The sequence below is a fragment of the Panulirus ornatus genome, chromosome 73 (assembly GCF_036320965.1).
Source record: "Panulirus ornatus isolate Po-2019 chromosome 73, ASM3632096v1, whole genome shotgun sequence".
NCBI lineage: Eukaryota > Metazoa > Arthropoda > Malacostraca > Decapoda > Palinuridae > Panulirus > Panulirus ornatus.
Window position 1 is genome coordinate 2756231 of NC_092296.1, and position 13780 is coordinate 2770010.

Below are 13780 nucleotides of genomic sequence, written 5' to 3' on the forward strand. Positions count from 1 at the left end.
AACATCTCCGATTACCTTATTTATGCTTAATTTGGCAGTATATATAGTATTTAGGTTTTTTTTACCCGATTTGAAATGATTCGTACTACTTACATTGGCTGGATCGCACTTGATTTAGCAGTATGTACACTAATTGGCTGGATCGTACTTGATTTAGCAGTATGTACACTACTTTGTATTTGATCCTGCATTATGTTATGTACTTTGATTAGCTTTTTGTACTTGATGCAGCAGTTTTAATGCTTTTCCGATTGGCTGGTTTGTGATAGACTCTGTAGTATATAAACATGGACAAGTTTGTACTTGATTCAGCCATCTGTACGCTACTTTGATTAGCTGGTTTGTACTAATTTGTACTAGTCGGTTTCCACTTCATTCGACAGTGTATACACTAATCATTGTACAGTCTTTAGGGAATGGCTAGTTTGTCCCTGATTCGGTTGTATATACATAACCTTGATTAGCTTGTTTGTACATGACAGTTGGCAAGCTGCTCTGACTGGTTTGGTCTTGAATCGATAGTGTAAACACTGCTCTAAATAACAGATTTATGATGGATTCGGCCGTTTATAAAATGCCCTAACATATATAAATGATTCGAATATATATATATATATATATGTATATATATATATATATATACACCGGCTGGTTTGTATTCAGCAGTTTATATACAACGTTACTCTGGTAGATGTATGATTTCTTCGGTAATACTGGGCCTACTGACTATTTTATCTTCTTCGAAACAGTGATTACAGACGATTGCGACCCATAGTTAAGGTATTATCTGCTAGAAAAGTTAGAAAGAAACTCCACACTTTCGTTATGCAGGTAAAGGGGCTATGATAACGGCCAGTCTTCGAGTGGCTGGTCTGTACAATGAAATCATTGGAAGCAGCAGCAGTAGCCAGTGGTGTCTTAGGAAATGGGACGAACACACTTCAGAAGAGATCTCTGTCCGTAATGATATTCTGGAAAACATGAGGAAAGGAACACCACGAAAGAGGAAGATGGACAATTGAGGAGAGGCGAATTCTTATGTGCAAATGCTCTTGGCTTCGCTGAAGAGTAGGAGAAGACTCGCCATTCCAGTTACGTGAGCAATACTTCAACTAGGACAGAGTGACACTTCTCGTAGTCAGTTTATGGGAGAGCTACTCAGAAAAAAAAAAGACAATACGACACTTACATCCATTCCCAGCAAATGAGAAGCAGATTCTTTAACACACTATTACTGCTGGGTCAAGTCGCAGTGTTATGAAGTATGGCAATGGGAAACTAGATAGATTAGGAAAATCGTGTTTTTACACTTGAAAGTTAACAGGTTATTGTTTGCCATCCTGCAGTGGCTGTCGAGGGAGCGTCCCTGGGACTCAGAAGGGGGCGATGGAAACTCACGACCTTCTGGCTCGCCAAAGTCCCACTTAAAAAATACTGTTTATAGTACTTTCGATAAAAAAAAAAAAAACACGGGAGGTTATGATAGATAGGAAAAAATATTGGGTTGAACAGAATGATTTACAAATTGGTCATGAAAAATGTAAGACTGGTAAGGCCCAAGTGAGCCTCGCACTAGCCTAGCTCTTCATATTTTGTGAAGGAACGAAATCCGAAAATGTTCTGAGAATACCCTTGACGCCAGCTAGCCTACCCAGGTATTGTGGCGCGGTCTATATGATATATTTTCGGTGAGCCTTTTCTTCACTATGGACTCAAGAGGCAGTTTAAAAATATACCTATCTCCAGATATATATATTTATATCAACATTTAATATCTGTATTCTCTCTATACTCGCAAAGTGTGATCTACTTCTGGGAGCTGGACCCACTAGGCAGCACTAGGATTGGTTGTACTTTCTACGTATAAATGTAACTAACGAGCATATGCGAGTCTTGAGGGATCGCAGGGAAAATCCTGCCGGATTAACATGCTCATATACACCATTCTGGAGGACGCTGTCAAAATTTTTACCAATCTGGTCGCCCTCCTTACATAGCCTGGCTGTCTGATATTACATGATCTAAGAATGGATATCCAGTGTCATTACACTCACTACTCTAACATTATACGCATATGATCTATTGCATCTCGAGCTGAAGGTGATCAGATATGGTTTATAGAGTTAGGACGTTGTATTCTTGGCTTTAGTGACCAATACTTGCTAGCCGGTGAAGCCCAGGCTGTAGTACCCATGACCAGGGATGCTAGAGAGGACCAACATACCTCGAACACCTCGTCTTAAAAACCTAAGATACCAGCAGAGGAACTAGCGGCATAGTTCCTCCACAATGGGGAGCTCCCGAGCTCTCCAACCAACATTCCCGTGCCATACCAGCCTTTCTACTCTTCCCCGCTATTTCACATGCTCTCTCCCTCTCTCTTTCTCTCTGCAGGGGTGGAACGGGAAAGGATGGGGGTGGAGGAGACTGGGGAGGGTGGCAGGGGCGCAGCAGGGGTAGTGGGAGGTGCGGGGAGGAGGGAAGCCAGCCATGAAGACCTCTCAGATTCCATAAAGCCGCCATCAGCCTCCAGGAACGTGCCTTTGTCGGGGCTCACACAATTTGCTCGTCCTGCTGAAGTCTGGGATTCAATATTTTTCCCTTACTGATTTTCCTGGACTGCGCCGGAGGAAGGATGGAGTGAGGGAATAGATTCTTCCTCATTTTCGTTGTTTGTCTCTCCCCTGGCGTTGTTCTTTAGCTTCCTCCCTCTTCCTCATATTTACCAATATTTCTGACAGTAATGCCGTGCTTCGATTTCTCATATATTTCCCCCCTCCTCCTCCTCGTGTTTTCTGGAATGTTGCACCTGAATACAGGATGGAGGTACTACCGGAACACAATATGGATCCAATGGTGATTGTTGGCTCTCCTCTCTTGTGGCGTCTCCCACAGCCACCAGAGGTACCGTGGACGCGAACGATGCTTGCCCCCGTGTCGGGTCTGCAAGCAAAAAAATGGATTTTTTTTTTTTTTTGAAGTCAGTTAGGTAACTTCACTGAGAAGGGATTTTATTTTTAAGACGTTACTTACCTTCAGCTAAGCAGCTGACCAATGGAAGAGCAAATATGCGTGTAATCCATGATTCCATGACGTTTTTATTCTTTTTGTTGCTTAAAGATAACCGATTTTACAGAGAGAGAGAGAGAGAGAGAGAGAGAGAGAGAGAGAGAGAGAGAGAGAGAGAGAGAGAGAGAATCCTTTTTAAGTAAACTGCCAATTTCATCTAAATGAAATGTAGAATGGTAGATGGATTTTTTTTCCTAATCTGGGATGCGATGGGTCATTCAATTAGGTTCAGTCGCTGAGACACAGATTGTCACCGAGATGGGTTCAAACCTATGTACAGAATAGGAGTTCTTTGAGGAAGAGGCAAAGAGGTGAAACAGCACGATAAATAACGAAAGCCATCAACGTTGTCGTCTTCGAACTTCAGGTGGTGGTCATCAGTTGATGTATGTTATTGGGTGTTGTTAAGAGGGTAGTGGTCGTACGTCGTGAAATATGATAGACCTCTCAGCACACCCAAGTCAGTACAATGACGAAGTGGACATATTGTTTGTTGTTGCCTGCATATTCAGCCCTGGTGGTGGCTACGGTCAGGGCTGGATGAAGTTGTGGAATCCTGTACGCCATGACCATGATGTTCCCTGCGGATGTTGGGCCCTGAGCAAGTGAAAGAGGTTGATAGTGCGATGCTCTGGGTGTTGGGAACAGTTCTTCGGGCTTCAAGAGTCACCCAATGGAGAAAAAAAAAAAAAGACGAGATGATATTGTGTAAATCTATTGACTATTGGTGGATCTGTCTCCTGTCCTAGTGTCTGGCTTTAACTAACCACCTATTTCTCTGTGTTAATCTTTTCATAGTACTGTTTTCCTCTTCATTCAATACTTCTGGAATTGTTTTTGTATTTCCATGATGCAAGAGTTTCTTGGAGTTGTTGATGGTATTATCAGGGACTTTTGGGACGACTGTCTTAATGCTCGTGAACTGATCATGGTGGTAGAACTCTATGTGATCTTGGTACTGGATCTGACCCTGACCTTGTCCCTATACAAGTATTCAGTCTCATTGTCGATACCATTTATTTCCAGTTATGGACAAATCGCTAATATTTGTGCTGGAAATATTTTTAACAGAGAGGGTGGATGGATCTTTATTTTTAGTTTATACTTGTTCTGCTGGAACAATATATCATCCTGTAGCTGGAAATGCCTTTGGGTTCAATTCTGGAACGGCTTTTAGTTTTAGTACATGCACAGTCATTAATGCTGGATCTGGAAATGCTTTTGGCCCTAGCAGGAGAATAATCTTTAGATTCTGGTATGTTTTTTTCTGGAGCTGGCGTTGGAAATGTCTTTAAGCTGGGTGATGCATCCGTCTTTGAACTTAATGTTGGGATCGATTTTGTTCCCAATTATTTGAACTGCCCTGAACCCTAACGGTAGGGCTCTGATGTGACTGGGTGCCCGGAACGTCTTTGATCATGACAGTGAAGCTTTCTTTGATCTTGGTCCAGGAACTGCCTTCGATCCTCGTTCACAAACAGTCTTCAGCGTTGACTTTGGATGCTGCTGGAACGGGTAATGATATGGTCTTTGGTCCAAGCGCCAGAAGAGTCTGGAAGGTCTGCTGCCCGTAAAGACACAGTGTTCAGGGTCTAAGAAGTGAAGGAGCCGTGGCAGCAGAACTGTTTTTGAAAAGGAATTATCAGTTTTTTTTTAATCTTGTTCCTGGAACGTGCTACGGTATGACAACAAGACTTTCTTTGATCTTTGTATAGCGATGATTATATTGATCCTGGAGGTCTTAGTCAAGACTCGGCAAATGAACAGTCTTGGCATCAGTGAAAGAACGTTCTTCAATCTTGGTGCTGGAATTATTCTTGGCTCTGCGGCTGGAGCGGTTTCCAGTCTCAGGCACTGGAAGTGTCTTTGGCAGGTAGGTAGTGAGGCGAGGCTACTGGCATCCTGTCAGTTTGCTGGACTGGAAGCATCTGGGTCTGGCGTGGGGTTACGGCTGCCTGCGCTGCTGTATGTGTCTGGATCGAGGCGAGAAGGATGAGGGGGTAAGAGACTGGAAGAGACGCGAGACAAGAGAAAGAAAACTAAAGGCAGGTAGAGAGAGAGAGAGAGACTGGATTATAGATAAACATATACACACAGACAAGTGTATATACAGATAAGATATAGATGAATAGATTTATATATATATATATATATATATATATATATATATATATATATATATATATATATATAGAGAGAGAGAGAGAGAGAGAGAGAGAGAGAGAGAGAGAGAGAGACCAGTCAATCAAGCATTCATCCCCAATTCAGATATTTTCCATCAGTAATAAAAAGAAATTGAAATAAGATTACCGGTTCGTTACTTCCTGAACTTTTTCTTCTTTTTGGGTCAGTAAAGTGCGAGTGTACAGAGCTAATCGGGGCATTTGTCTTCTCGTTGCAAGAATAATATCATAATGTCATATGCAAGGGGACCTGGCCGGAATATATATATTCCAGGCAGCCATTGCTGGTCCATTTAGAGATAAAACCTTCTTCCAGAAGTGCCAGGAATTTCGCCTGGAAGTAGAGCAGTGCCATGTATTATGCCCGAGACGCGCGCGTGGTCACACCTCACACAACTTGCCATCTACTGTGGTCGGGCAGCCGGGGTACCACACACCACCACTGTCCTACCACAGGAATGCCACCACACCATCACCACAATGTAGCGTCTGAGTATTTAGAACATAAGTAAGGAACTTACACCAGGCCTCAGTGCTCCTACTTCGAAAGGAGGAGTCCCCAACACGTGTGAAAATCCGCAACAGCTAATCATAAGTCAGTTGTCTCTGGCACCCTCTATATACTCCCCAACCAGTTGTATATCTATATCGATTACCTAAAATCCTTCTAGCTTTCTACCGAGAGACCCCAGGGCCATGGCAGCTGTTAAGAAAGAATAACTTGGGTTATATCTAGTCCTCCTCGAATGATTTATCTTGTGATATTAATCTTGAAGGCCTAATTCAGACGCCCTCTGGAGGCCTCTCGCGGTGCGACTTTATATAGGGACCAGGGTACTGAAGATCTCACACCACCATCGAGTTCTATAGAGGATTAGGATGGGGTCCGATGCCCTGTGGTGGAAACGTTCCTCACGCAACGTAGTCTAACGCTACTCCTCGTGTGGTATCTATACTTTGTACTTAGTCGATTTAAGATCATTGCTGAAGATACAATTCCAAAGTCTGTCTCTTCCTCTCAACTCTGAAGGGACTTTTTGAAACACGTAGTGATACAAGTAGCGTTTGTAATTCCCAAAAAGAATTTGGATTACTTGACATTTGTTGACGTGGAATTCCTTTTTTTTTTTTTTTCGTAACGGCTCCACAATTGGTCTCGGTCATTCTGGAAAACAAACCCAATCCTTGTATATATTTTCTTTTCTACCAGGAAATTTAGAGACTTGGGTTCGTTACTCCCCACGTTCTTTCTCGATGATTTTTCAAATATATATATATATATATATATATATATATATATATATATATATATATAAAAAGGGCTGGACCTCTGGGGGTCAATAGTTACGAGAGAGAGAGAGAGAGAGAGAGAGAGAGAGAGAGAGAGAGAAGAGAGAATGTAGCTGCTGACGTAGAGGAGTGGCCCCAGCTCTGCCCTATCACTTCATCTCTCCTTCCTCCCCAGTCCACTTCACCAGGACGCCTCGGTCTTGAGGCACCCCTCCCCCTCCAGACGGGCATTTCCTGTACATGTTATGCGCTTCACATATGTACACGTCCATGTGTGGATATGTATATTAAACGCACATACGCACGTCCTAGCTCCGTCTCTTCGTTGTATATCAACCGACTTGTATTTACTTCTCGTATCTCCCCTGATGATGTGATTATTACACGAAAGTGCACTTGGGAACTTAAAGTGGGAAAAAAAAAAAATCAGTACTGTATTTGATAAATGAGAAACTCAAAGCCAGCGTAGGAGGCCATATTGAAAATGCTGCCACATTCCGCCATCTGCAACAATTATAAACTTAATATGTTATGGATAGATAGATAGATAGAGTCAGAGTGAGTGCCAGAGTTAATCTCGACCTTAGGATGGTGTTGGGGTGGCGGCATCACACTATCTACCCCTCTCATTGCCAATTATCTACCCTTCTGATGTGGTACTATCTACCCTATAATGTAGCATTATCTACCCTCTCATCTCCACTATCTACCCTCTAATGTGGCCCAGCCTAAGGAACACCAGAAAACCAATGGCCTCCCTCGGTTGCCCAAAGAGCTATAGTCGCGTAACAGCTTGTCAACACCCTGTCTTGTCTCTTTCACCCCACAAGAACATCTTAACTACCAATTCTATGTCGTCAGACATGGTGTCTGGGACTCCCGACTCTTGGGTAACAATGGATGTTACAATTCGTTTGTCCTAAATTTTCTCTCTTGTTCATCAACGATTTTCTGATCAGACGGAATGGAACAGGTTTTCTAGTGTTAGTTAAGAGCAACCAGTAATTTCCACTTATTAAGTTTTCTCGTGTTAGTTCACACCTCCGGCCAATCAGTAATTTCCACCCGATGCCAGTGTATTTCCTCTTTTACCAGAGGTTTCTCCCGTTAACTGGAAATTTGTATATTAATTTTTTTTTGACAACTGCAAATATACAGTGGAAGAAAAATGTTAGTGATCAGTCTTACCTGAACCTGCTCGGGACTCAATTCTTTGCAGTAGCATTAAACCTCTTAATCTGGCTTCAACCTTCGCAAAGACAACAAAACACACACACAATATTATATATATATATATATATATATACTGGTATGACTCGACGAGCATTAAATAACCGCCTGCCCAAACTAATCTTAAACACCAGCCATGTGAAACTCCACTCTCCAGGCATGTACGAGTTACACTTTCTCTTTTGTGTTCTGGACGCCATCCGTCCCTGCAACATTACAAACATCAATTCAACACATCACAAGACGCCTTCATGTAACACTGGACACATCCTCCTCAGTAATCGAGTGTGTAGCCCATCTAGACAAACAACACTACACACAGAACTGTAGCTCCCAGTAGATATGGCTGGCTTCCCGAGCGCTGCAAGAGCCACAGAGTAAAGGGGTCCCTGGGTAGAGAAGGCAAGTCATTAACATCTGAAAACAACACAGATATCGTATGTTATCATCAGCCTCCCATTAAACAAGTTTCTCTCGGGTTTCACCAGCTCGTCTAAGCTCTTCAATGCTCTCCCTACCTCACCCCAAATTTTCTATTGGGGCTCCCCAACCGTGCGTATGTTTACAGGTCAGCTGTCCCTCAATATCCAAGTTAACATTTCTCCAACATGTCAGTATATATATACATTCTAACTCAACGCATTTATTAAATTCAGTCTCCATCTCGTAGTCCATCTGCATATTCATGCTTTTCCTACAACACTACTCGCATGTCCACCTCCCCATAGACCAAGAATATGTACATTACGACGCGAAATTTCCCTAGAAGAAATCCCTTCCAGCTGGTGATGTTTTCTCTCCTGAAGAACAATTTCCCCTTTGCCACTCAAGGATTTCCCCCGACTTGATATTCCCTGACGCATCACCCCTTCTCCCCTCCCCTCTGGCAGCCAGCCATCGTCCGAAGGACCTCATCTCCACTCCCCAGCGCCGGGCGTGAGAGCTATGAGCATACCTCATCTCCCCGAGTCTTCCTCATCACCTGGCTTGTCATCATCACCTTCCCTCCCTCCTCCTCACACCTCCCCCAGCTTCTGAGCCTCATTAGGAGAATGCACCTGGGCGGGTCAAACACCCATCACCCTACGCTGAGGGCACCAACCTTCCCTCCTCCTCCTCCTCCTCCTCACAGCGTACAGCCTGACGTAAGAGTGATAGGACGAGCTCCAACGAGACCCCACCTCTCCTCACACCGCGCCTCCCTCCCTCACCTCCTGATGACAGCGGCGTAGATTGGTCCAGATGCAAGGGCTCCTCAACACCCGTGATCACATCCTCCTCCTCCTCCCGGGGTCTTGTCCGGAGCGAAGGACCTCTGGGTCTGTCTCGCCGAGGAAAGGTCTCTACTGGTCTCGATGTGGGGAAAAGATCTCCTCGACTGGTCTCGATGTGGGGGAAAGATCTCCTTTACTGGTCTCGATGTGGGAGAAAGATCTCCTCGACTGGTCTCGACGTGGGGAAGAGTCCCTCGAGACACGACGGTCACCCAACCCTCAGGGCTTTGAGTCAGCCAACCCTCCCCAGAGTCCTCTGCTGCAGGAGGGCGGGGGCGCGCTTAGGTAGGGGTTCCAAGAGGCCTTGAGAGGGATTGGAGGGAGTTTATCTTTAAGAAGGAAGAGGTTTAAAGGATTTCCAGTTGGGGGGCGAAAGTAGTCGAAAGGGATAAGAGCCGAGAGAGGGAGCTATACATACACATATATATATATTTCTCTGTTTCATATATCGAAATATCTTGTGGTGAGAGCCAGAGGCTGTTACAGTAATCCCTGTCGTCACGAATGGGTGTCGTCTTTCACTCGAATGATCACGTAGCATCTCGAACCACACGAACCAACTGCCACCACAGGAACCGTCCTCCACCACTGGGGAAACACGTCTTGCTTCACGAAATATCACGAATGCCACGAAACCATACTAGCCACACGAACACACTCCTCTACCACCATGCCTAGAGCCACACGAATCACTCCTCTGGAGATCCCACGAACCCTCCCTCTACCACTTTACTTAGAGCCACACGGACCATACTTAGAGCCACACGGACCATACCTAGAGCCACAAGGACCACCCTCTGCTACCATACCTAGAGCCACAAGGACCACCCCACTGCTACCATACCTAGAGCCAGACGGACCATACCTAGAGCCGCACGGACCAACACAAGACCCCCTGCTTCTCCCGAGCCAAGAAAATCTATAGCCTTGTGGATGGCATCATCCAGCTCGCTAATGCAGGGTAATGTAGACGAGCTGTGTCCAGGCGGTACCAGGGGGATAGAAGGGATGGGAGAGAGATGGTGGCAGGAACAAGGGAAGGGAGTGGAAGGTGATGGGAAGGGAAAGAGAAGGGGGCATAAAGATGTGGAAGGGAGATGGGTGGAATGGGTTATACCGAGAGAAAGACATGATGGGTGTAGGAGGGAGATGATGGAATACGAGAGCCAAAGGGAGAGAAACAGAGAAGAGACGAGATGGCTTTTCTTGGTAAGGGAGGTGTAGGGTGGTGAGGAGGGAGGGAGGTGTAGGGTGGTGAGAAGGGAGTGTGTCTCAGTCAGGGAGAGAAGCCAGCGGGATTCACTACGAGGGAGTTCTGAATCGTGGGATTAGGGAGTCAGAAGTGGGCTCAGGGAGTCAGGGTACCTATGAGGGATGTAGAGGGAGGCTAAGTTATCTCTGGAGGGTGCGGAGGGAGGCCATGTCACCTCTGGAGGGAGTGGAGGGAGGCCATGTCACCTCTGGAGGGTGCGGAGGGAGGCCATGTCACCTCTGGAGGGTGCGGAGGGAGGCCATGTCACCTCTGGAGGGTGTGGAGGGAAGCCACTTCACATCTGGAGGGAGCGGAGGGCAGTTCCTTAAATAAACCGACTGGAGGGAAGACAAAGGAAGGTTGAGTAAGCATAGAGGGGAAAATCTGGTCTAACGTGAGGGGGAAAGAAGCTTTAAAGAACAGAGGAGAGAGAGAGAGAGAGAGAGAGAGAGAGAGAGAGAGAGAGAGAGAGAGAGAGAGAGAGAGAGAGAGACGCGGGAAAGCCGGATGATGACAGAATGTGGGGAATCGAACCCTGGATAATGATAGGACGAAGGAGATCCAACCCTGAACAATGATGATGAGAAAGGAGGAGGATCGAACCCTTCACAGTGACCTGGGAAGAGAATCCAACTCTGCATAAAGATGATAAAGGGAATCGAACCTTCTATACTGACGGGGAAGAAGAGGATCGAACCCCGGATAATGATGGAGGAGAGGAATCGAACCCAGGGACTAGAGAATGCTCACGGCTGTGGGACGTCCTCTCCAGGGAGGCAGAGTCAAGAGATGTAAGAGAAAAAAAAGCGGGGGGAGGGGGATGAATAGCGCGCAATGCAATAAAACGAATGAGGAAAGGACAAGCAAATGGTGCATAAAAGGGGGAGATGGGGTGGGTGACCCCAGATAAAGGGGGCGAGGGAGATTGATGAAGAGTGCGAGGAGAAGAGACGTAATTAATGAGAGTACATGAGGCGCGTTGTGCTCGAGAGAGAGAGAGAGAGAGAGAGAGAGAGAGAGAGAGAGAGAGAGAACGATTTCTCTTTCTCTCTCTACAGCACAAAGCGCCTCATGTACTTCCAATAATCAAGTCTCCCCTCCTTGCTCTAAATTATATATATATATATATATATATATATATATATATATATATATATATATATATATATATATATATATATATACCTCCTGTAAGATGCATTAGGCGGGGGTACTCCAGCCTGGGGTTAGAGGTGGGTGGCTGGCTGGGGAGGGTACTTTCTCTGTCAACCTCCTCTTTCTCCCCGTAACCAGAAAAAAAGCAAAAAGGGGAGGTAAAAGATGAAGCAGGGAGAGGGGTGGAGAACAATGGGACGCCCCATGGGGCACCCGTAAGGGATAGGAGGAGGAGGAGGTAGACACACACACACACACCCCTGGGGGAGGACAGACTGCCTGGAGGAGGAGGAGGAGGAGTAGGTAACAAGCTGGGGTGTGGGGAGGAAAGATGGGGGGAGGGCTGGACCGAGAAGTGGGGGAAAGAGACAAAACTACCACATCAGGATGACGGAGGACGAGGAACATGTCCTCCCATGTTCACGATGGAACATGTCCTCCCATGTTCACGGTGGACGAGGAACAGCTCCTCCCATGTTCACGGTGGACGAGGAACATGTGAACAGCTCCTCCCATGTTCACAAGTTGAAGAAATAAGCTGAACTGATGAAATTACATCACTGAACACAGTTTTTTAGACAGTGGATTTCCTTCTGGTCAGGCGTCCTTCCTTCGTCTTTCAGTGGTCGAGATGGTAGAAGACCAGATGGTCTAGATGGTCGATTTTACAAGAGGGAATGAAATTTTGAACCTGCCTTCCTTCCTTCTTCTTTCACGGACGCTGAGTCTAGAACTTCTTTCACGTATTCTTTCACACCCTTTCTTTCATTGAACTACATCCCAGCGCATCTTTAACACTGCCCTTGGCTGGCTGTGTTGTGTGTACGTGTGTCTGTTGCTGGGGTTTAAATTAACGACCGCTGGGGTTCAACTGCTGTAAGCCATCGAGTCAAAATCCTTATCCTAATCAACAGGTGAAAAACAAGTTTGTAAATTCAAATCTATTTCCTTAACTTTTGAATTTCAAAGTCTCCGCTACAGACCAGCGTCTTGGCTAAGACTCTCGTATATAATCTGCTTATTTCATTCCCCCCTTCGAAACCCCTCTGAAATATAAAGTCGGATCTTTCTCCCTCTGAAATACGAGCCAACCAAATCTTTCCGAAATGTACGAGGCAAGTGTATGACTACCATTCTTTGTTGCCATGACCCTATTTTCTACGCGGTCGGAAATCACAGGGGGTCACTTAGCTAGTTCACTTCATGGGTCCCTTCGCTAGTCCATTTCATGGGTCCCCACTTCAGCGATTCCATTCCTGCAGATTCTCGTGCCTCTTCTCGTGTCTTCGCATAATTTTCTTCGTTTTCCTCGCTGGTCTAGGGTGCTGGACCCTGATTTCTATGCAGGCTTTGCTCTTGTGTTCTTTGTCTAACTGGTCATCACTTCATATATATATGTCATACGTTATATATACCATACCATGTATAAACCATATGATCATATATATACCATAAACACCATATAATCGTATATACCGTATATATCTAACAATTTCATGTACCCAGTCTCTACCCTGTTCTTGTCTTTTTCCTTGTTTACTTTTACTGGGCGTTTTTTTCCCCCCTCCCCTGTTTTCCTTGTCTCATCTTCCTTCTTGTGTTTCCCCATTCCTTATATTTCCCCCCTCGTTGTCATTTTACTTAAATCCGTCCTTCCTTCCTTCGTGATATTCTTAGATCCTCTTACTTCTTCTTCTCCTCCTCCATCCATGGTGGTTTGTGCCTAACGTCTGATGATACACTCGCCAGTGTTCGTACTCAGTCCAAATGCTGTTCAAAAAGTCTTTCATCCCCCACCTTGTGATGCGTGGCTGACCCACCCTCCCCGATCTCCTCCTCCTCCTTCCTCCCAATTCCCCACGACAGGTCCTTCGTTTGGCGAAGTCTTGCGATGCAAAGGGGTCGGTGTGTCTCCCTCTTTGGGAGAACCCACAGGGCTGCCCTGAGTTAGAAGGGTGGGGAAGGGGAGTTAGGGCCCTGAGTGACCACCCTGTAGGTCTGCCCTTCATCAGGGCTAAGGCTGGGTAGTCCCTCATGTAGATATCCTACGTATAATATCCTTCGGTAACTTGCCTTCGTAGACTCGCTCACTACATCAACTCGAGCAGTATTATCACTTTCCTTACGACTGTACAGAGAGAAAAAAAAAAAATGTAATTTTAATTACCTAATTACACATGTCATTACATCAGACTTTTTGTGATTCTCGTCAAAAGATATTTACACAGTTCGCGATGATGATGCCAGATGCGTTGTTTACTAGGTGGTTGTTCATGGGCTGCCAACAAGATCATGAGGTTAATAACTGGTTCATCGTAGGCGTCTCT